This window comes from Chiloscyllium plagiosum, unplaced genomic scaffold (assembly GCF_037043375.1).
Source record: "Chiloscyllium plagiosum isolate Xiang-an unplaced genomic scaffold, Cpla_swu_hap1 HiC_scaffold_5, whole genome shotgun sequence".
Taxonomy (NCBI): domain Eukaryota; kingdom Metazoa; phylum Chordata; class Chondrichthyes; order Orectolobiformes; family Hemiscylliidae; genus Chiloscyllium; species Chiloscyllium plagiosum.
In genome coordinates, this window is record NW_028270143.1 from 86,129,633 (window position 1) to 86,151,189 (window position 21,557).

General features: G+C 42.4%; 1 long non-coding RNA gene across 1 annotated transcript; it reads left to right on the plus strand.

The window, feature by feature from the left end:
* Positions 1-6,014: 6,014 nt before the first annotated feature.
* On the plus strand, positions 6,015-12,651 carry LOC122550303 (uncharacterized). The gene is made up of 5 exons (XR_006311803.2): positions 6,015-6,098; positions 6,607-6,717; positions 6,823-6,956; positions 9,569-9,739; positions 12,445-12,651. It is a non-coding gene; the product is annotated as an uncharacterized LOC122550303 (long non-coding RNA).
* The last annotated feature ends 8,906 nt before the right edge of the window (positions 12,652-21,557 follow it).

A 21,557-nucleotide genomic window follows, 5' to 3' on the forward strand; every position in this document is an offset into this window, starting at 1 on the left:
GCTGCACTCTATCCATTTGAGTTTAGAATAAGAGGTGATCATATTGAAATATGTAAGATCCTAAGAGAAATTGACAAGGTGAATGCTGAAACGTTTCTTTTTCTGGGAGAAACTAGAACTAGGAGACAGTTTAAAAATAAATTTTCAATTTAAGACACAAAGGAAAGAAGGAATATTTTCTCTCAGAAGATCATGACTCTGGAACCCTTTCCCTAGAATACAGTAGAAGCAGTCATTGATTAGTCTTAATGCAGTGGTAAGAGCCAGAGATTCTTGACTGTGAAGAGATCAAGATTGTGTTAGTAGGCAGATTTGAGGTTATAATCAAATCAGGCATGATCTCTTTTTGTCATTTACATAAATGATTTGGATGTGAGTATTAGAGGTACAGTTAGTAAGTTTGCAGATGACACCAAAATTGGAGGTGTATGGACAGCGAAGAGGGTTACCTCAGATTATAACAGGATCTGGACCAGATGGGCCAATGGGCTGAGAAGTAGCAGATGGAGTTTAATTCAGATAAATGCGAGGTGCTGCATTTTGGGAAAGCAAATCTTAGCAGGACTTATACACTTAATGGTAAAGTCCTAGGGAGTGTTGCTGAACAAAGAGACCTTGGAGTGCAGGTTCATAGCTCCTTGAAAGTGGAGTCGCAGGTAGATAGGATAGTGAAGAAGGCGTTTGGTATGCTCTCCTTTATTGGTCAGAGTATTGAGTACAGGAGTTGGGAGGTCATGTTGCTGCTGTGCAGGACATTGGTTAGGCCACTGTTGGAATATTGCATGCAGTTCTGGTCTCCTTCCTATCGGAAAAATGTTGTGAAACTTGAAAGGGTTCAGAAAAGATTTACAAGGATGTTACCAGGGTTGGAGGATTTGAGCTGTAGGGAGAGGCTGAACAGGCTGGGGCTGTTTTCCCTGGAGCGTTGAAGGCTGAGGAGTGGCCTTACAGAGGTTTACAAAATTATGAGGGGCATAGATAGGATAAATAGTCAAAGTCTTTTCCCTGGAATCAGGGAGTCCAGAACTTGAGGGCATAGGTTTAGGATGAGAGGGGAAAGATATAAAAGTGGTTAGCACTGCTGCCTCACAGCGCCAGAGATCTGGGTTCATTTCCCGCCTCAGGCGACTGACTGTGTGGAGTTTGCACGTTCTCCCCGTGTCTGCGTGGGTTTCCTCCGGGTGCTCCGGTTTCCTCCCACAGTCCAAAGATGTGCAGGTCAGGTGAATTGGCCATACTAAATTGTCTGTAGTGTTAGGTAAGGGGTAAATGTAAATGTAGGGGTAAGGATATGGGTGGGTTGCGCTTCGGCGGGTCAGTGTGGGCTTGTTGGGCCGAAGGGCCTGTTTCCACACTGTAATGTAATCTAAAATCTAATCTAAAAAGAGACCTAAGGGGCAACTGTTTCACACAGAGGGTGGTAAGTGTATGGAATGAGCTGCCAGAGGAAGTAGTGGAGGCTGGTACAATTGCAACATTTAAGAGGCATTTGGATGGGTATATGAATAGGAAGGGTTTGGAGGGATATGGGCCGGGTGCTGGCAGGCGGGACTAGATTGGGTTGGGATATCTGGTTGGCATGGACGGGTTGTACCGAAGGTTCTGTTTCCATGCTGTACATCTCTATAACTCTATAACTCATTGAATGAGGGGCTGAATGCTTTACTCCTTCTGATTCATATATTCATTTGCAGTGAAATGAAGGTTAATTATCTTGAATTGTGGGATGAGAAAGTAATTCTATGAGGGAACATTGAGTGAACTAAGCTATATTCCCTTTAAAGTATAAGTACAATGGTTAATCTAATTGAAACACATAACCTTCCTACGAGGCTTAACAAGATGGCTGCCGAGAGATGTTTCTCCCTGGCTGGTGTCTCTACAACTAGGGATCTTATTGTGAGAATAAGGGTCAGCCATTTATCTAAGATGATGAGGAGGAACATATTCACTCAAAATGTTGTAAATCTTCGAAATCCTCCACTGACGAGAGCTGTGTAATTCCAGAAGTTAAATCCATTCAAGATAAAAATCAATAAGACTTTGGGGCATTAGGGAAATAAGGAACATAGTTTAGATAAGAGTTGTGCTCGAAAAACACAGCAGGTCAGGCAGCATCTGAGGAACAGGAAAATCGACGTTTCGGGCAAAAGCCCTTCATCAGGAATTATGCATAGCGTGGGAAGGTAGATTAAGTTTGAAGATCAATCATGATCGTATTGAATAATAGAGCTGGCAAATAGAGTGCCCCTGCTCATATTTCTTATGTTCTATATTAAAAGTGCAACAAAATCATTTCAGACAAGAGAAAGAAATAAAGGCTTTATCTGAAAAACAATGATGCAATAGGCACTTCCTTTGTGTTCAGTTATGATCATACAGACACAATTACATACCTAATTGGCATTTTCATGAGATAAGAGAATTCCAATATCTAAACCTATTGTACAATTTCATACATACCATGTGGATAATCAGTGGTTCTGCCATGTTCTAAATGCTTTCGTGACAATAATTAAAAAGATATATTTTTAATCAAACTACCACTCATTCTAAAGTGTGTAAAAGTTGCTTTTGAGTATAGTCCAACCTCCAATTTCTTAAATGAGCATGCAAAGTTCCTGGTGTTCCAAGATCCAACATGGATTCTGGGCTGGCTGAGCTAGCCTGGTATTTGGTAACAAGTAAATTACCTTTGAAATAAGCATGCGAGAGCCTAATTGACTCAACACAATCTTCTTTTGGGGGAACAATTTAAATGTGAAGGATCAGTAGATTTAAACAATGGTTATTTGTTAGAAAATATATTCTGAAACACAGACTGGATCTGTGTAAAATCCTGGGTGAGTGAAAACTACGAGAACTATGGAACTTTTCATTAGCTGTTTTCAGTGGGCAATGAGCTTGTGGGTGCAGATTGTCCTCCGGGGGAGAGGGGCCAGCAAGAGGTCATTGTCCACATTGGAACCAACATAGGAAGGGAACAGGTTGAGATTCAGAAGGGAGATTACAGGGAGTTAGGCAGAAATTTAAAAAGGAGGTCCTCGAAAGTAGATTATCTAGATTATCTAAATATCTAGATTACTCCCGGTGCTCCGAGCTAGTGAGGGCAGGAACAGGAAGATAGAACAGGTGAATGCATGACTGAGGAGCTGGTGTATGGGAGAAGGATTCACATTTTTGGATCATTGGATTCTCTTTTGGGGTAGAAGTGACCTGTACAAAAAGGACGGATTGCACCTAAATTGGAAAGGGACTAATATATTGGCAGGGAAATTTGCTAGAGCTGCTCGGAATGATTTAAACTAGTTAAGTGGGGGGTGGGACCCAGGGAGATAGTGAGGAAAGAGGTCAATCTGAGACTGGTACAGTTGAGAACAGAAGTGAGTCAAACACTCAGGGCAGGCAGGGTCAAGGTAGGACGAATAAATTAAACTGCATTTATTTCAATGCAAGGGGCCTAACAGGGAAGGCAGATGAACTCAGGGCATGGTTGGGAACATGGGACTGGGATATCATAGCAATTACAGAAACATGGCTCAGCTTAATGTTCCAGATGGTGGGAGGGTGCACATTTTTGATAAGGGATAGCATTACAGCTGTGCGGAGGGAGGATATTCCTGGAAATACATCCAGGGAAGTTATTTGGGTGGTACTGAGAAATAAGAAAGGGATGATCACCTTATTGACCCCCTAATAGTCAGAGGGAAATTGAGAAACAAACTTGTAAGGAGATCTCAGCTATCTGTAAGAATATTAGGGTGGTTTTGGTAGGGGATTTTAACTTTCCAAACATAGACTGGGACTGACATAGTGTTACGGGTTTAGATGGAGAGGAATTTGTTAAGTGTGTACAAGACAATTTTCTGATTCAGTATGTGGATGTACCTACTAAAGAAGGTGCAAAACCTGACCTGCTCTTGGGAAATAAGGCAGGGCAGGTGGCTCAGGTGACAGTGGGGAAGCACATTGGGGCCAGCAACCATTATTGTATTAGATTTAAAATAATGATGGAAAAGGATAGACCAGAGCTAAAAGTTGAAGTTCTAAATTGGAGAAAGGCCAATTTTGACGGTATTAGGAAAGAACATTTGAAAACTGATTAGGGGCAGATGTTCACAGGTAAAGGGACGGCTGGGAAATGGGAAGCCTTCAGAAATGAGATAACGAGAATCCAGAGAAAGTATATTCCTGTTAGGATGAAAGAAAAGGCTGGTAGGTATAGGGAATGCTGGATGACTAAAGAAATTGAGGGTTTGGTTTAAAAAAAGAAGGAAGCATATGTCAGGTACAGACAGGATAGATTGAGTGAATCCTTAGAAGGAAGTAGGAGTATACTTAAGAGGGAAATCAGGAGGGCAAAACGGGGACATGAGATAGCTTTGGCAAATAGAATTAAGGAGAATCCAAAGAGTTTTTACAAATACATTAAAGACAAAAGGGTAATGAGGGAGAGAATAGGGCCCCTCAAAGATCAGCAAGGTGGCCTTTGTGTGGAGCCACGGAAAATGGGGGAGTTAGTAAATGAGTATTTTGCATCAGTATTTACTGTGGAAAAGGAAATGGAAGATATAGACTGTAGGGAAATAGATGGTAACATCTTGCAAAATGTCCAGATTACAGAGGAGGAAATGCTGGATGCCTTGAAACGGTTAAATGTGGATAAATCCCCAGGACCTGATCAGGTGTACCCGAGAACTCTGTGGGAAGTTAGAGAAGTGATTGTTGGGCCTCTTGCTGAGATATTTGTATCATCGATAGTCACAGGTAGGTTGGCAAACGTGGTGCCACTGTTTAAGAAGAGCGGTAAAGACAAGCCAGGGAACTATAGACCGGTGAGCCTGACCTCAGTGGTGGGCAAGTTGTTGGAGGGAATCCTGAAGGACAGGATGTACATGTATTTGGAAAGGCAAGGACTGATTAGGGATAGTCAACATGGCTTTGTGCGTGGGAAATCATGTCTCACAAACTTGATTGAGTTTTTTGAGCAAGTAACTAAGAGGATTGATGAGGGAAGAGCGGTAGATGTGATCTATATGGACATCAGCAAGGCATTCGAAAAGGTTCAGTGTCAGAGGCTGAGGGATGACCTTGTAGAGGTTTACAAAATTATGAGGGGCATGGATAGGGTAAATAGTCAAAGTCTTTTCCCTGGTGTCAGGGAGTCCAGAACTAGAGGGCATAGGTTTAGGGTGAGAGGGGAAAGATATAAAAGAGACTTATGGGGCAACTTTTTCACAGAGGGTGATACGTGTATGGAATGAGCTGCCAGAGGAAGTGGTGGAGGCTGGTACAATTGCGACATTTAAGAGGCATTTGGATGGGTATTTAAATAGGAAGGGTTTGGAGGGATATGGGCCGGGTGCTGTCAGGTGGGACTAGATTGCGTTGGGATATCTGGTCGGCATGGACGGGCTGGACTGAAGGGTCTGTTTCCATGCTGTACATCTCTATTACTCTACTGGATCTCACTAAAAACAATAGAAATTGTGAGTTCATGCATGCCAAACTGTTAGCATTTCTCCCTGACATAAATGTTCAATAACATAAATGTTGCCAAAACGTAATGACAGTACCGTGTTGCGTATATTTCCAGACAAGTAATTCAGAAACCTGGCTGAATGATCTGGAGACATAGGACATGGTCTTGGCTTCTCCGTTAGGGACTTGACATCAGGATCCATTAGGAGTCACCACTCCACAGTGTGTGGGAAGCAATCACCTGGGTGCGATTTTCTTCAAATTGACCAATTGTTGACCAGAAGGTATGCTCGCCATTTCTAGTTGTCATTGAGGAAGTGGTGGTAAGTCAAACCGATGCCGACAATTTCCTGTAGTGATACTCATAGTGCGGTTCGGTGGTGGGGGAGTTTGGGATTTTGACCTAACAACAGTGGAGGAACAATGAACCGTTTCCAGGTGAGGAAGGTCTGTAACTTGGAAAGGAACTTATAAGTGATAATGTTCACATGTATCTGCTACCCTTATCCTTCTAGAGACAAACAAAACTGCAGATGTTGGAATTCAAAGTAGACAGTCAGGAGACTGAAAGATCACAGCAAGCCCGGCAGCATCAGATTGGGATGTCGACGTTTCAGGTGCAATCCTTCTTCTATGAATGAATCAAAAACTGGACCATTTTAGTAACCTTTGAACTCAGATAGATACTTGGGTTTCAAAAGCAAATGGCACTATATTTCAATACATGCATTTGCACGCAAAATTGCTAAATTTAAAACTGCTTTGGGAAATCTACTCCAAATAAATCTTGCCTGGTCAAACATTCGAAATTTAATACAAAAACTTGAACTCGATATTTTCAATTGCAATTCAGCAGTTGAAACCGTGGAAATGGTTTTGTTATTTGATGTATAAAACCAAACGTTAATTTCCATACATATTCCACCAGAGGGCGCCAGACACCAAAGAGATTACATCTTAAAATATTAATTCAAAACCTCATTGGTTAGAAGCTGTGAATGCGTCGGTTGAAATGTTTTAAAACATATACAAAGGCCACATTCAACAGCTATAATTTTACCCAAAAACATATTACACCTAAGGATGTTAAATATAACCTTAAGTTATGTCTTTCCTACATTACAGGCGGAGACCCAGACACTGCTGTGGGGAAGCGCAGTCCACTCGGAGGGTTCACTAGGGGGAGAAAAAATCGCTAGGGGGAGACACACGCAAGGAAGAATAATATCATAAAGAGTACGAGCCTCACAAAAGTTTTAGTTTCTTTTGGTTTTCTATTGTTGCCTCTATTGGGCCAATCTTTTCTTCCCAATTACTAAAGCGATTTCCGTTTTAATATAGATGTGAAACATGGAATTTGATTGCATTAGAAAAGCCTATCTATTTCATCGAATTAACGCGCAGATAGTTTGGTGTATTCCCTTCCACTGAGTCAATGGATTGCAGTCTGATGAATTCTACATTAAGTAATGCAGGTAAATTAAGTATAGATGAATCGCCCGTGCTTCCTTAACGCATTTAAACGATTGGTTCAGTATCAAACTTTCAATCAGTGCCACATTTCTACATTAAAAATCGAAAGAACTGCGGATGCTGTAAATCAGAAACAAAAACAGAAGTTGCTGGAAAAGCTCAGCAGGTCTGGCAGCATCTGTGGAGAGAAATCAAGGTTAATATTTCGGATCCAGTGACCCCCAAGAACATTTCTACGGTGTTGCGTTTAGGATTTGTTATCGCTATTCGGTACTGTTATTCCGAGAACATGATTTGAGACCGATTTACAATAAATTAAAATGATTTTCTATTTAGGTTCACGGTAACTTCTACAGCGTTTCCATAAAGAATGGATATTCCCCATAAACAGGACGGAGATTGCCATAACAAGCTCCCAAATTTTCTCCATTTTTAACTTCCTTGGTGGCAGCCTGTCTTTTTAAAACGACTTTAATACAGACTAGAGACTAAGAGATGGAGTTGAGAGGCTGTGATATTGTTGAACGATTCGGAGGGGAAATTACCCGTGTTATTATAATACTTGTATGAAATCAGTCCAGTATTTGCATTTCTCCAATAATTTACAATTGTGATTTTAACAGGGAGAGAAAGTGCTGAGGTGCAGTTGCCAGCCTGGAACAAGTCAGACTAGCAAAACTAAAATATTCGAAAGCAGTTTTGTTAGATTAAGTTAATACTTTCCTTATAAATTTGGGAGGTTATTGCAGCCTCAAGATGCCGAGCCACTATTATTCTTAAGGTTAAATGCATGGCATTTTTGTTTTCGAAAAGGTTACTTTGACAGAAGGAATCAAAGTAGGCGCCAATAAATACGCTGCACTTAATACAGCGTGCAGCAAACGCCTCCAACCAAGTCTGGTATATTCAGTATCTCAGTTTATTGTCTAGACATGAGGCAACGCTGCAAGAAATCGGTAGAAATGGGTAACTCCCTGGACAGCGCTGAAATCTCATAATGCGTACAGCGGAAGATGCCGAGAAATCAGAGTAAATTGTTCGTAATTTTAAGCATGTTACTTTGTCAAGGCTGCACAGCGTGGACATCATGCCATCTAACGTTTAATTTAATTGCTGAAGGCTCTCTGAAGCGATATGAAATGACTGCATAATTCATAACGTTCAGATGGAAGGCCCCGGTTTTCTGGACATGAATAGCGGCCAGCCCCCTTGCTGGCTTGAAATAACGCATGTGTTGGGATTCTCAGCGCTTTTTCCCTTCCGCTCTCCAGGCATTGCCAGGCGGGGGCTGAAAGGGGTTTTCATGTTTTTAACAACGTGACCTTCATGATTCTGGACAGAATGGCGTAGACAAGCACGACATTGGTTATAAAACCGGTAAAAGAAGCGAGGTACCAGCTTTGGGCACTGCGCTGTCTGTCAGTCTCTCCGGCAGGTGTCGCCCGCAGGCTCAACCGCGTCAGACCACACAGAGTCAGACTTCTTTTCCACAAAGTAGTTGAGTCTGTCACTCTTTTTCTTTGTAACCAAACAACACAATGAAACAGACACAACATAAATACTAAATTTATAGCAAATGATTGTAAAGGACCATGTTTTAGTTTACTAAAGATTGTTCTTGCAGATCTATGAATGTGCATGGAACACATTTGGTTGAAAGAATAGGAAAATATTTAAAGTTATTGCCATGAAAACCAGTAGCAACAATGGGGTTAGATGTTACTAATTTAATGCGTCCCTGTCCCGCAGGGCATGCAGCACTGATGTGGATATTGAGACCCGCTTTGCGATCGGCACTGCGGCTAAATTGCTACCTGCACACGTTTAATGTAATGTCTTTTTAAATAAATTGGGAATAAGCCAAGCTAAATTTCTGACCTGTGCTCGTTTTGGGCAAAACTCTTTATCCGGAATTAAATCACGGGATTTACGTTAATGAAGGCACTTAAATTAGAATAGGTAGTTACAACTTCTTTAAAAATTGTTTTAGGTGTAGATTTCCTGTCTCCCAGGACCTGGAATGTCAACCAGGGTTATACTGCTGTTATTACTGCATGTAATAATGATCACTTGTTCCTTTACACAACCAATTTGCTAAAGCGAGGTCTCACTGACTTTTCAGAGATAAACATATCACAAATCGAAGAGGCATTGACTTTGAAGTGACGAAGAAAATTCCTGCTCTTCCGAGGCTGATGGGGCGATCCACCTGACAAATCAGAGTGAACGAGCAAGTCAAAGGTGTGGCGCTGACATCGAGATGGGTGTCATCACCATACAGGGGAAAAAGGATAAAAACAGTACTTGCTGGAGAAAGATGGAGGCCTACAGTAAATTCTGTTTTAAGTGTGATTCAGATCTCCGGCATCCGCTGTTCACTCGACCCCAAATTTTACCTCTGATTTGTCTTCACCGATGCTGCAGACTTTTTGAGTCTTCCAGCAATTTCTGTTTTTGTTTCTGATTTACAGCATCAGCAGTTCTTCCGGTTTTCATTTCCGCTGCTCTTTGTTTAATGTGGAAACCAGCCCTGTCAAAACGTTAACTCGGCTTTCTTCCGACATCTGCTGGCAAACTCACTGAGTTTCTGCAGCAATTTCTGTTTTTGTTTCAGATCTCCAGCATCTGCAGTTCTTTGTTTTATTTCGGTGTTTTCGTGAGGTGCAGAGGCAACATCCTGATGGGAACAGGTGGAGGCCAAGAATGGACCCAATGGGAATCCAGGGGTAATGGTGCAGGAGGGAATGAGAAGAAATTGAAGGAAATTCTCTCCAGCTGTGATCAGGTAGATGAGAAATGGTAATGGCAGTCCCCATCAACCAGACAACAGAGGAAAGGCATTGGCTTTGTCCAGTATGCAGCATTAGATTTGTCCAGTATGCAGCATTAGATTAGCACCATCCCACCCAATTAAACAGTAGAAGGATCAAAGCCATTGTCTTCAGCTATGCCATGTGCCTGTACTCTGGCACTGATTCTCCACCCATTCCTCTTCAGGATCATAGTCTGAGAGTGAACCAGATTATTTGCAACATTGTCTTAAACTGAGTTTCCAACACGGGTAAGGTCGTAGACAGATAGGTTGGCAGATGAGCAGGTTGCCATGTAGTGGAGTGGTAATGTGGCAGGTGGTAAGAAGAGGGGTGATTAGAGTGGCAGATGGATACAGTAGATGGCTAAGGTGGCAGGTATAGTGTAGAATGGGGCTGAAAATGTGTTGCTGGAAAAGTGCAGCAGGTCAGGCAGCATCCAAGGAACAGGAGAATCGACGTTTCAGGCATAAGCCCTTCTTCAGGAATGAGGAAAGTGTTTCCAGCAGGCTAAGATAAAAGGTAGGGAGGAGGGATTTGGGGGAGGGGCGTTGGAAATGCGATAGGTGGAGGGAGGTCAAGGTGAGGGTGATAGGCCGGAGTGGGGTGGGGGCAGAGAGGTCAGGAAGAAGATTGCAGGTTAGGAAGGCGGTGCTGAGTTCGAGGGATTTGACTGAGACAAGGTGGGGGAAGGGGAAATGAAACTGGAGAAATCTGAGTTCATCCCTTGTGGTTGGAGGGTTCCTCCAACCGTCGTGTTGCCATGGTCTGGCGATGGAGGAGTCCAAGGACCTGCATGTCCTTGGTGGAGTGGGAGGGGGAGTTAAAGTGTTGGGCTACGGGGTGGTTGGGTTGGTTGGTCCGGGTGACCCAGAGGTGTTCTCTGAAACGTTCCACAAGTAGGCGGCCTGTCTCCCCAATATAGAGGAGGCCACATTGGGTGCAGCGGATGCAATAGATGATGTGTGTGGAGGTGCAGGTGAATTTGTGGCGGATATGGAAGTGTCCCTTGAGGCCTTGGAGGGAAGTAAGGGGGGAGGTGTGGGTGCAAGTTTGCATTTCTTGCAGTTGCAGGGGAAGGTGCCGGGAGTGGAGGTTGGGTTGGTGGGGGGTGTGGACCTGACGAGGGAGTCATGGAGGGAGTGGTCTTTTCGGAACGCTGATAGGGGAGGGAAATATATCCCTGGTGGTGGGGTCCGTTTGGAGGTGGCGGAAATGACAGCGGATGATACATTGTACATGGAGATTGGTGGGGTGGTAGGTGAGGACCAGTGGGGTTCTGTCCTGGTGGCGATTGGAGGGGCGGGGCTCAAGGGCGGAGGAGCGGGAAGTGGAAGAGATGCGGTGGAGGGCATCGTCGACTACGTCTGGCGGGAAATTGCGGTCCTTGAAGAAGGAGGCCATCTGGGTTGTACGGTTTTGGAACTGGTCCTCCTGGGAGCAGATGCAGCGGAGACGAAGGAATTGTAGAATAGTGTAGAATGGTACATGATTTGGGGATGCCGGTGTTGGACTGGTGTGTACAAAGTTAAAAATCACACAATACCAGGTAATAGTCTAACACGTTTATTTGGAAGCACTAGCTTTTGGAGCACTGCTCCTTCATCTGGTGGTTGTGGAGAATAAGATTGTAAGACACAGAATTTATAGCAAAAGTTTACAGTGTGATGTAACTGACATTATATATTGAGCAGGTTCGTGATCCATAATCCTTTTTAGGATCTTTTCTGCATTTCTGTAGAAACTTGATGTCTGTGTCAATATGTGAGATCTTCTTGGAGATCCTCTCCACTTTAAGCCAACAGTTAGTGGTGTTGACGGTAGTCATGATTTGGAGATGCCAATGTTGGACTGGTGTTGAAGTGGGAATGTTCTCTGTTGTAACTTTACCACATTGGTATCTTTTTTTAAAGTATATCTAGTATTCCTGGCACATTCTTGTATACTCCTTGGAGAACTAGGTTTTTCCCCATAAAATATGGTAATGATAGAGTAAGAGATGAGGTGGCCAACAAGTCACTGATTGGTGTGGAATGCAATCTTGCTGCTGCTATTTGCCCACAGCAGAGCAGATTGGCTTACTAAGCCACCTCAGAGGGCAGTTTCAAAGTCAATCTCATGTTAGTGTTTCTGTACTCAGAAGTCACGTAAGCTGAGAAATGCAAGTTTTCTTCCCTGAAGGACATTAGTGAACTAGATACAAGAATCCCAGGGTTGGATAGTCACCAATACTTTATTTTAATTACGATTTATTTAAATGACTAAATCTAAGTTCCCCATCTGCTACGTCAGGATATAAAACCACTTAAATCAATCATTAGACCAGGTTGGTTCACTTCCTTGTTTTACTTCTGTTATCTCATGATTGAAGACAGGAAGAATGGCAAGTTAGTTCTGAGGTAGGAATCAGGGCATAGGAAGTAAAGGCATTACTTTTGTCGAATGTTTCCCTGGAGTTTCTACTGGAGTCTAAGCTATTCACCATATCTATTAATCACTTGGATAAATAATAGAGTTATACTTCTAATATTAGAGTTGACACTGAGCTCAGAGGAGAAGCAAGTTGTGTAAAAAGAACCAGCAAGTTCAAAAAGATATAAACCAATTAACTGAGTGGCAAAACAGAACCTCTAAGATTTTTCTAAACCTCATTTAGTAGTTTTCTAAATTTACATTCTAGATCCTATGAAGACCTTAATAAGGAGTATTCTGTTAGAAGAGTGTGATTCCTTAAAGAGACACTAGAGGACCTGCAACAACAATCACCTGCCAGTGACAGAAAACAAAACAGCAATCGACATTCAGCCAGCAGCTCATTTCAAGAAGCCAGATTTGTGTACTATTAATCTGGGTACCATCTGGTAACTATTCTTTTGAATAAATATAAGTGCACCAATTTGATGGGACTATGTAATTTTATCATATCGCTGCACTAGAAGTGCACACTGCATAACTGTCACCAGTGCTTCATCGTGGGTCCCTCAACTTAGAAAGGTATAGTGTGGCAATGCCCAGGATCCCATGTAACCTCATTATCCAAAACAACAAGAATCCAATAAAGCTGGCATTCCTTCCTGAAATTCAAGATTTTATGTAGATGATGGCCTCTGCGATAACTGCAAGAGTAGCAGCTGAGGAGCACATACATGCTACCTACTGAATTTCTCAAAATGCAATCCTTATAGATTCTTCTTACATGGCAGCCTATGCACAGTCTATCTATTTTCAAAATTAATTAATTGTAAGGGCTTGTTGAATGTGAGGCTGGAACATAACTACCAGAACCAAATTCTCCATGTGATTGATTGATTGATTTATTGTTGTCACATGTACCAAGATACAGTGAAAATTGTTTTGCCTGCTATACAGTCAGATCATTCCATACAAAATGCATCAGAACAGAATGCAGAATAGTGTTACAGCCACAGAGAAGGTGCAGAGTGAGAGATCAACATTAACATTTGAGACGTCCATTCAAAAGTCTGATAACATCGGGGAAGAAGCTATTCTTGAATATATTCATACTCATGTTTAAACTTTTTTATCTTCTGCCTGAAGTTGATGTGAGCAATGATTAACCTCTTGAATCCACTTCATAATTATGGAGTCAGAGCCACTGGATGGTAGTCATTGAGACACGCTGCATATTTTTTCTTTGCCACCAGGTTGATGGTGGACTTCTTGAAGGGGATCAGGACTTCTGATCATCGTAAGGAGAGGTTAATGCTGTCTGTGTATAGTCCTGCCAGCTGATCCACATAGGATCTAAATGCATAACCAAGAGACTCCTTGTGAGACAGTCACTCTCCATTGGCTCACTCTCAAGGAGCCGACCTGATGTCTGCAGCGGTGACAGTGGATATAGGTGCATCTGAGGCTGTTGGGATAAGTGACGTTGTTTCATTTGAATGCTGGATTTTCTGACAGCTGCTTTAATTCATTTTATATAAGTCCACTTTTCAAGCTTAAAATATACTAATGAAATGCAAATGCTGAAGATGAAACAAAACCAGAAATTGCTGGAGAAACTCTGCAGGTGTGTCAGCATCTGAGGAGCGAAACAGAGTTAATGTTTCAAATCAGTGACTCTTTCAATTCTGAAACAACTACTTCTGAACAGTTCAGAAGAAAAGTCACTACACTTGAAATGTTGACTCTGCTTTCTCTGCACAGATGCTGACACAGCTGCAGAGTTTTTCCAGCAATTTCTGGGTTTGCTACTGTTCATCTTATTGGATGAGAATGGTTATCTATTGCCATTGTGAAGATCACACATGTATATAGGTGCCTACCACACCTCATCAAAGGAAATGCTAATTGTTAAGTTTAAAAGTATACATTAATATTGAGGAGGCCTCCAGTAAGTGTCTAGCAGGGTATGCAGCATTGTGGTTGCACTCAATGCCTCATTCAAATCTTCCCTTAGAAAGGATACTGTTTGCCATGAGGAGGAAGGAGAAACAGCTGGGGAATTATACCTAGCAAAGAGAAACCGCCCAAATGAGAGGCAGAAGATCCAGCTTTACTGGCTGGAAAAGCATTTGCAGACAGCTCATCATGGACATCACCCCTGCTCATCAAATTAAGCCAAACAATATCCATAACATATTGATGCATCCAATTTATTGCTTTCACTTATTTCAATACAATCCTGTACATTGTATGCAAATGAAAAATGTAATGATCAGAAAATATTTCAAACACTTCCTAACATTTCCTAACAACGTAGTCCCCCCTGGTGTCCCAGCGTTAAAGCCATTACACCTAATTTAAAAACTCTTTCTGGGGATCGAAGATGGTGGCGATCTGAGAAGATGGCACTGCAGCGCCTCGCATCGCACAGGAGCAGGACGGTCCTTTAAACCGCCCAGCCCAGGTCATCGGGATTTCTTGGGACTCCGGAAAGATTGTGGAGTCCGGAAAATGGCGGAGGAGCATCCGAGGCCGGGTCTGCAGCTCAGCCTGCAGCAGCCTCGGAGCCAATTACTCTCCAGGCCCAGGTGAACCAGCTCTTGAAGATTCATGAGATGCTGGGGAAGGAAATTGAAGAAAAGCTGGCTCCAGTCTCTCTCATGCTGCAGAACCATGAGCAGCAGCTGGGAGACTTGGTGAAGAAGATGGATGAGGTGGAGCACGGGGTCACAGTGCTGGAAGTTGATGACAGTTCATCCAAGATGAGGTCCAAGCCCTGAAGACGCAGGTCTGTAATTTGTGTAACCAAGTGGATGATCTTGAAAACAGGGGCAGGAGAAAAAACATTCGGATCATCGGTCTGCCTGAGGGTAAGGAAGGTGAGCTGCCTGCGGAATTTGTTGAGGATTGGCTTCCGAAATTCCTTGACTTGGAGGCTGGCATGAGAGTCTTGAAGATAGCGAGGGCTCACCGGGTCGCAGCGCGGAGATCGGGTCTGGGTCGACGTCCTTGTCCTCTCCTGGTACGGTTCCATCATTACTGGGATAAGGAGTCATGATTTGGAGATGCCGGTGTTGGACTGGGATGTACAAAGTTAAAAGTCACACAACAGCAGGTTATAGTCCAACAGGTTTAATTGGAAGCACACTAGCTTTCGGAGCGACGCTCCTTCAGGTGATATGGATAAGGAGAGAGTCATGGAGGATTCCAGAGTCCAGGGGAAGGTTCTGAAGGTCCTAATTTACAAGGGCTCTAAGATGATGTTTCTTCAGGACTTTTCAGCGGCGGTGATCCAGAAATGAAAATCTTATGACGGTGTCAAGAAGTGACTGAGGGAGCTTGGGATTCAGTACTCCCTGAGATATCTGGCAGTGCTTCAGATCACCTTGGATAAATCCATGCATCTCTTTGACACATCGGAGAAGGCAAGAGACTTTGTGGACAAACTAACCTAATTTGAACAATTGTAGAATGCATAAATAGTTTGGGCTTGTGTTTATCACTTTGTAAAAGAAATGGAGGAAATCCGGTTGGAGCTTTATTTTTCCTTTTTTTCCCTCAATTGATAGTAATTTGGTTTAAACTATGTCTGGCGGTGGTTAAGATGTACATTTTCAATTTCTAAGTTAGGATATACCAAGGGATGGGTGGGGTATTTATTTCACTCTGTTTTTATATATAAAAGAATGTTTTTTTTTATTCGCATCAATATTCTATGGGGTGTTTATTCTTTTCAGCTTGTGTTTGTGGTGCGGCTCTAGCTGGAGAAGTGAAGGTGGTTGGGATAGTTAGATGCCTATTTATGGGCAGTTCGGAATGGGTAGTTTCCCCCTCCAGGCAGGGGGTGAGTTTCCCTACTCAGTGCTGTTAGCGCTTTATATGTTGGTCTGTTTTTTGGTTTTTGTTGTTTTTTATTTTTAATAATTTTTTATTTTGTAGGTTTGTTAAATGTAGTGGCTTTAGTTTATGTAGTTTTTATATTTGGTGGATCATGTGACACTAAGGCTCAGCAGTTTGTCGTTTGGGTTCCTCCTCTCTGGAATTTAAATGTAATTGCAGAAATTTATGGCCAATGATTTGATTAAATGGTGTACCTGGAATATCAAGGGAAGTCACTCATCAATTAAGAGGAAGAAGGTACTCTTGAGTCTTAGAAAGAAGGTGAATATTGCTTTGTTACAGGAGACACATTTAGATGACACGGGGCATCTGAAATTAGAGCAGAATGGCTTTGACGGAGTTTATTTTTCATCATTTAATACCAGAAGTAGGGGAGTGGCTATATTGGTTGGGAAAATCTCCCATTTAAATTGTTAGAATGTGTTAAAGACACATCTGGGAGGTTTGTAATTCTTAAAGCCTTGATAAATGGGGAAGAATACGATGTTTTAAATGTTTATTGTCTCCCAGCTCATCCCCTTAAACTTTTGATAGATGCTTTTTCTAAATTGATAAGTCTCGAGTCCCAGCACATCATTATAGGGGGAGATTTTAACTGTCTCATGGATTCTACAGTAGACAGGTTGCCCAAAGGTCCCTTGATACACTCTGTACAAACTAACAGTTAGTGAGTCTGTGTGAGGAATTAGGACGTCTGGAGGCATCTCCACCCTACCGGTAGGGGTTTCACGTTTTTCTCCAATCCGCACAGATGTCACACGAGGATTGATTTTTTTCTGACCCCTGCGGTAACCCTGGATCTGGTGGCATCCTGTACGATTGATAATATTACCATCTCTGATCATGCTGCAGTGTACCTTATGGTTAAGACTAAGAATGTTACAGTGGGTTCAAGGCGAATGGATCCCTTTATCCTCATGGATAGTAAGTTTGTGGAGTATTTCTCCAAGGAATTTCGGGCGTTCCTAGACATCAACATAGGCTCGGTTGATAGCTCTCTGGGAAACTACCAAAGCCTATGCTGTGGGGTTAGTTATTTCATATTCCGCCAGTAGGAAGCGGCAGAAGGGTGAGCAGCAACGTCTCCTTGAAGCACGGTTGAAGACAGCCGAGAAGGCCTACTTTGACAGACCCTCGCTGGTCAAACTACAGAGGATTATGGCACTGCAGTCTGCATTAAATTCTGTGCTCACACAGATGGCAAAGAAGGAGCTGGCTTTTGCAAAGCAAAGGTTATATGAGCATGGTGACAAGCCAGGCAAATACTTAGCATACCTTGCCAGAAAGACGAGTGTCCCACAAACCATTACGGTGATTAGGGAGGAGTCTGGAAACCTAACACGTGATTCTAAAAAGATTAATGTGGCATTCCAGAGATTTTACTCTTAAGTTATACTAATCTGAGGATTGTGAGAAGGGGCAGGCCAAAATGGAATCCTTTTTTAGAGTTCTGAAGCTCCCGGGTGTGAGTCCCGAACAACAGTCCTTTCTTAATGCCCTGTTTTCAGAGCAAGAAGTGCAGGAAGCTGTGAGGCAGCTTAAGAGTGGAAAGGCACCTGGTCCTGATGGACTTTCCGGTGAATTCTATAAGGAGTTTATAAGTATACTGTCAGGTCCGATGCTGAATATGTTTAATGATTCATACAGTCATGATTGTCTCCCACCTTCTCTGAGAGAGGGCAGTGTTTCACTTATCCTTAAAGGGAAGGACCCGGAAGACTGTTCTTCAGGCCCATCTGGCTCCTAAATGTGGACTTTAAAATCCTCTCTAAGACTCTCGTGTTAAGGCTGAAGACTGTGTTACCATCAATTATTAAAGAGGATCAGACGGGCTTTATAAAGGTCACAGATCCTCCAATAATGTTAGGAGTCTACTTAACGTAATTCAAGCATGCCAATAGCAGTCAATACAGGGATTGGTGATTTCTCTAGAAACAGAGAAGGCATTTGACCGGGTTGAGTGGCCGTACCTTTTCTATACTCTAGAGCGGTTTGGTTTGGGCGATGTCTTCAAAAGATGGGTGAAGGTTCTCTACGTGTACCTCTCGCAGCAGTCATTACCAACGGGGTACGATCAAGCGATTTTAATATTTTTTAGGGGCAGCTGGCAGGGCTGTCCCCTTTCACCATTGCTTTTTATGTTGGTGAGTGAACCATTGGCGGAGGCCATTCATGGGAATCCCAATATATCAGCTCCAGAAGTGGGGTCAAAATTACATAAGATCTCGCTGTATGCAGACAATGTCCTAATTTTTTTTTGTCAAATCCAGCAGTTTCAGTGCCTCACCTGATACAATGTATTACATGCGTTTGGCACTTTTTCAGGGTATAAGGTTAATTTTGCTAAATCAGACTCTATGCCTATGGGTGGTCTTACAAAGGAGCTGGCTCTTGAGGGCGACTATAGATTCCCATTTAGGTGGTCACAAGGGGGTTTTGTATATTTGGGCATATCCATCACACCAGTTCTGGATTGGCTGTTCAAAGCCAATTTTATTCAATTATTTGGAAAAATTAAACAAGATCTTCAAAGATAGGAGGCACTTTCAGTCTCGTGATTGGGTCGGATAGCGCTTATTAAGATGAATATTCTCCCTCGTTTGCTCTACCCTATATGGATGCTCCCCCTGATTTTCAATAAACAAACACTCAGGGCACTGAACGGCTGGTTCAGCTCCTTTATTTGGCATCGTAAGCGGCCCCTCATTAAATTAACCAAACTGCAGCTGCCTCACAATTGGGGGGGAGTGGACCTTCCAGACATTAAAAATTACCAATTAAGCTCACTTTTGACCTATGTGAGTGATTGGGTTTGTGGAGATCCTCTTTCAATATGGCTAGATATCGAAGCCTCCCAGGCAAGGTGCCCCCTTACCAGTTTGCTGTTTTTGCACAAGATGAGGACAGCTAGGGAATATTGCCATAACCAAATAGTCATCAATACTGTTAAAGCATGGAGGGCAATTCAGCAGAGGGAAGGCAATATCGGCAAAATATCTTCATTTACACCTTTAGTGGGTATGCCGGGTTTTCAACTGGGTATGATACATTCAGGATTTAAACATTGGACAGCTAGGGGTGTATCTTGCATGGGCGATATATTTGAGGGAAACATAATGATGTCCTTCAATTAGTTAGTACGGAAGTACGAGTTATCGAATAGAGACTTCCTTGTTTTTTTCAAGTTAGGGATTTTATTCAAAAAAAGACCACACTTTTGACGGATCCCTGCAAATCTGACCTAAGTGGGTGGGGGGAAGGTGGGGGCGGTGCTAAGGGCTAAGAGTACACACTCTGTCAGTACTTTGTATCATCAATTGGGAGGTGCCACCTCAGATGAGTCTGATTGACTCTGCAGGATGTGGGAAAGAGAGCTGAGTGTTGAAGTCTCCTGTCAGGCATGGGAGGATATTTGGGAGAATGCAAGGAAGATATCAATTTGCAATAGGAGCCATGCTTTACAGTTGAAGATTCTCCACAGGGTTCACTTGGTTCCAGACCGTTTGTCAAAATTTAAAGAGGGGTATCTTCAGCATGTCCCAAGTGCAAGGTCTGCACCCATTGTCTTTGGTCTTGCGATAGGCTTCAAACATATTGGAGTGCTGTGGTGGGTGTAATGGAGAGGATTTTGGGTGTCAGGGTGGAGAAGGACCCTATCTCTCTTCTTTTGGGCCTGCCCACTGTATTTCCTGTAGACATGCATAAGAAAAAACTTTTCAATATTCTCACGTTAGGTCGGATATCCGAAAAACTCCCAGGCCTGTCGGGTTGGTGGAAGATTGTTATGGAGCATATTCCCCTGGATTTTCTCACAAATATGGTACACCACAAAACTGAGAAATCTTACAAGACATGGCAGCTCTTTTTGGAATAGCTGAACATAGATTTATCTGCCACACTAACAAGGGCTTTTATATAGCCGTAACGATTGTGTTTCATGAGTCCAATATCCAAGGAGGAGGAACTGTCAATGTATGAGTGTTTTGTTTGGCTGGGCTGAGTTATTACTATTTATTTGTTTGTTGTTGGTTATTTATTTATTTAGTTAAATAGCTAGTTTAGGTTTTTTTATTTTTTTTATATATGTTTATACATTTGTACAGGAGGGTGGGTTGGGAATTGTTTTTTGTTATTTATTTGGGTTTATTTTTGTACTCTTTTGAATTGCATTGTTTTGTACTTGTTGTAATATTTTAAAAATCTATTTTTTCTCAATAAAAATATATTATATAAAAAAACATCTTCTTCTGGGTGTTATCTGAGGTTCAGGTGCACAAGATATGGGTCTGCAAAATATGACTGTTAGTCTCATAGGAAAAAGATGGTACTCTAATTAGAACAGACCAAATTCTGACTCATGCAATTACAAGGTCTTCTTTGCCATTTCCTCTTCTCTATCCACCCTCCATCCATCTATTCCTTCTTCATGCAGTTTAGTCGTTGTCCTTCCACATCCCTGCCCACTTTCTCTTTACTGGTCCATTCTCCTAGTCTTCCTCTCTTTGTTTATTTTGTTTCTTTCCATAGCCAGCCTTGTTGTCATTCATCTTTCTTCAACACCTAGATTGACATCTCCATACCCAACTTGTGAAGTCTGTTAATGAAGTTAATGTTATATTTGATTTCCAAGATGAGTTTTTGACCATTTATGTGCTGTATCACTGACTATTCCCACTTTTCCCATTTTTTTCCCATTTACTATCTGGGGTCATGTTCTCTCCCTCTGCACTTTCACCCTTTCACCATGATCTGTTTGCTACCCTCCCCCTTCTCTTTCTCCCCATCGGCTCATCAATCTCCAGCCCTATTTCTCACTATTTTCTATGCTGTTACCCAGAAGTATTCACACTGCTTCTTCCATTCATCCACTCCCACTCTTAGCCCTACCCCAACCACCACTAGAGCTGGTAGCTCCTCTTCCTTTCCCTTTCCTTTCCCTATCACACTCCCTATTTTCTAGGCCACTGGATCATCTTTTCTACCTTTTCTACATCTTTTCATCTTCCTTTCTGGCAAAAGCTTCTGGCTGTATTTCCTCATTCCAAATCTATTGGATTCTCTTGTCCTTTTGTGCCCTTGCTTACACCTTCAGAGACTTTGTCTAAAACCCCATTCTCAATCTCCTGGTTTATCAAATTTCCTTCAAAAACATCTTCTAAGAGTTCCTCTCAAATCCAATAGGAACTCCATCCCAGAAAAAAACACACACACTCAGATGCAGGTAATGTGTTTGTTGTGGGTGTATTCGCTGAGCTGGGAGTTTGGTTAGCAGACATTTGTCTCCTTTCTTCAGTGTGTGGAGCCTCTTGTGAAGCGCTGCTGTACTGCGTCAGTTGGAATTTATTTGGTTTCATTCCTGCTGCTTCCGGTAGCTGATTCTGGTTATTCATTGCAGTGGTTGCTATGTTGGGTCTTGGTCAATGTGTTTATTGATGGAATCCATGAGTGCCAAGCTTCTAGGAATTCTCTGGTTGTCTTCTG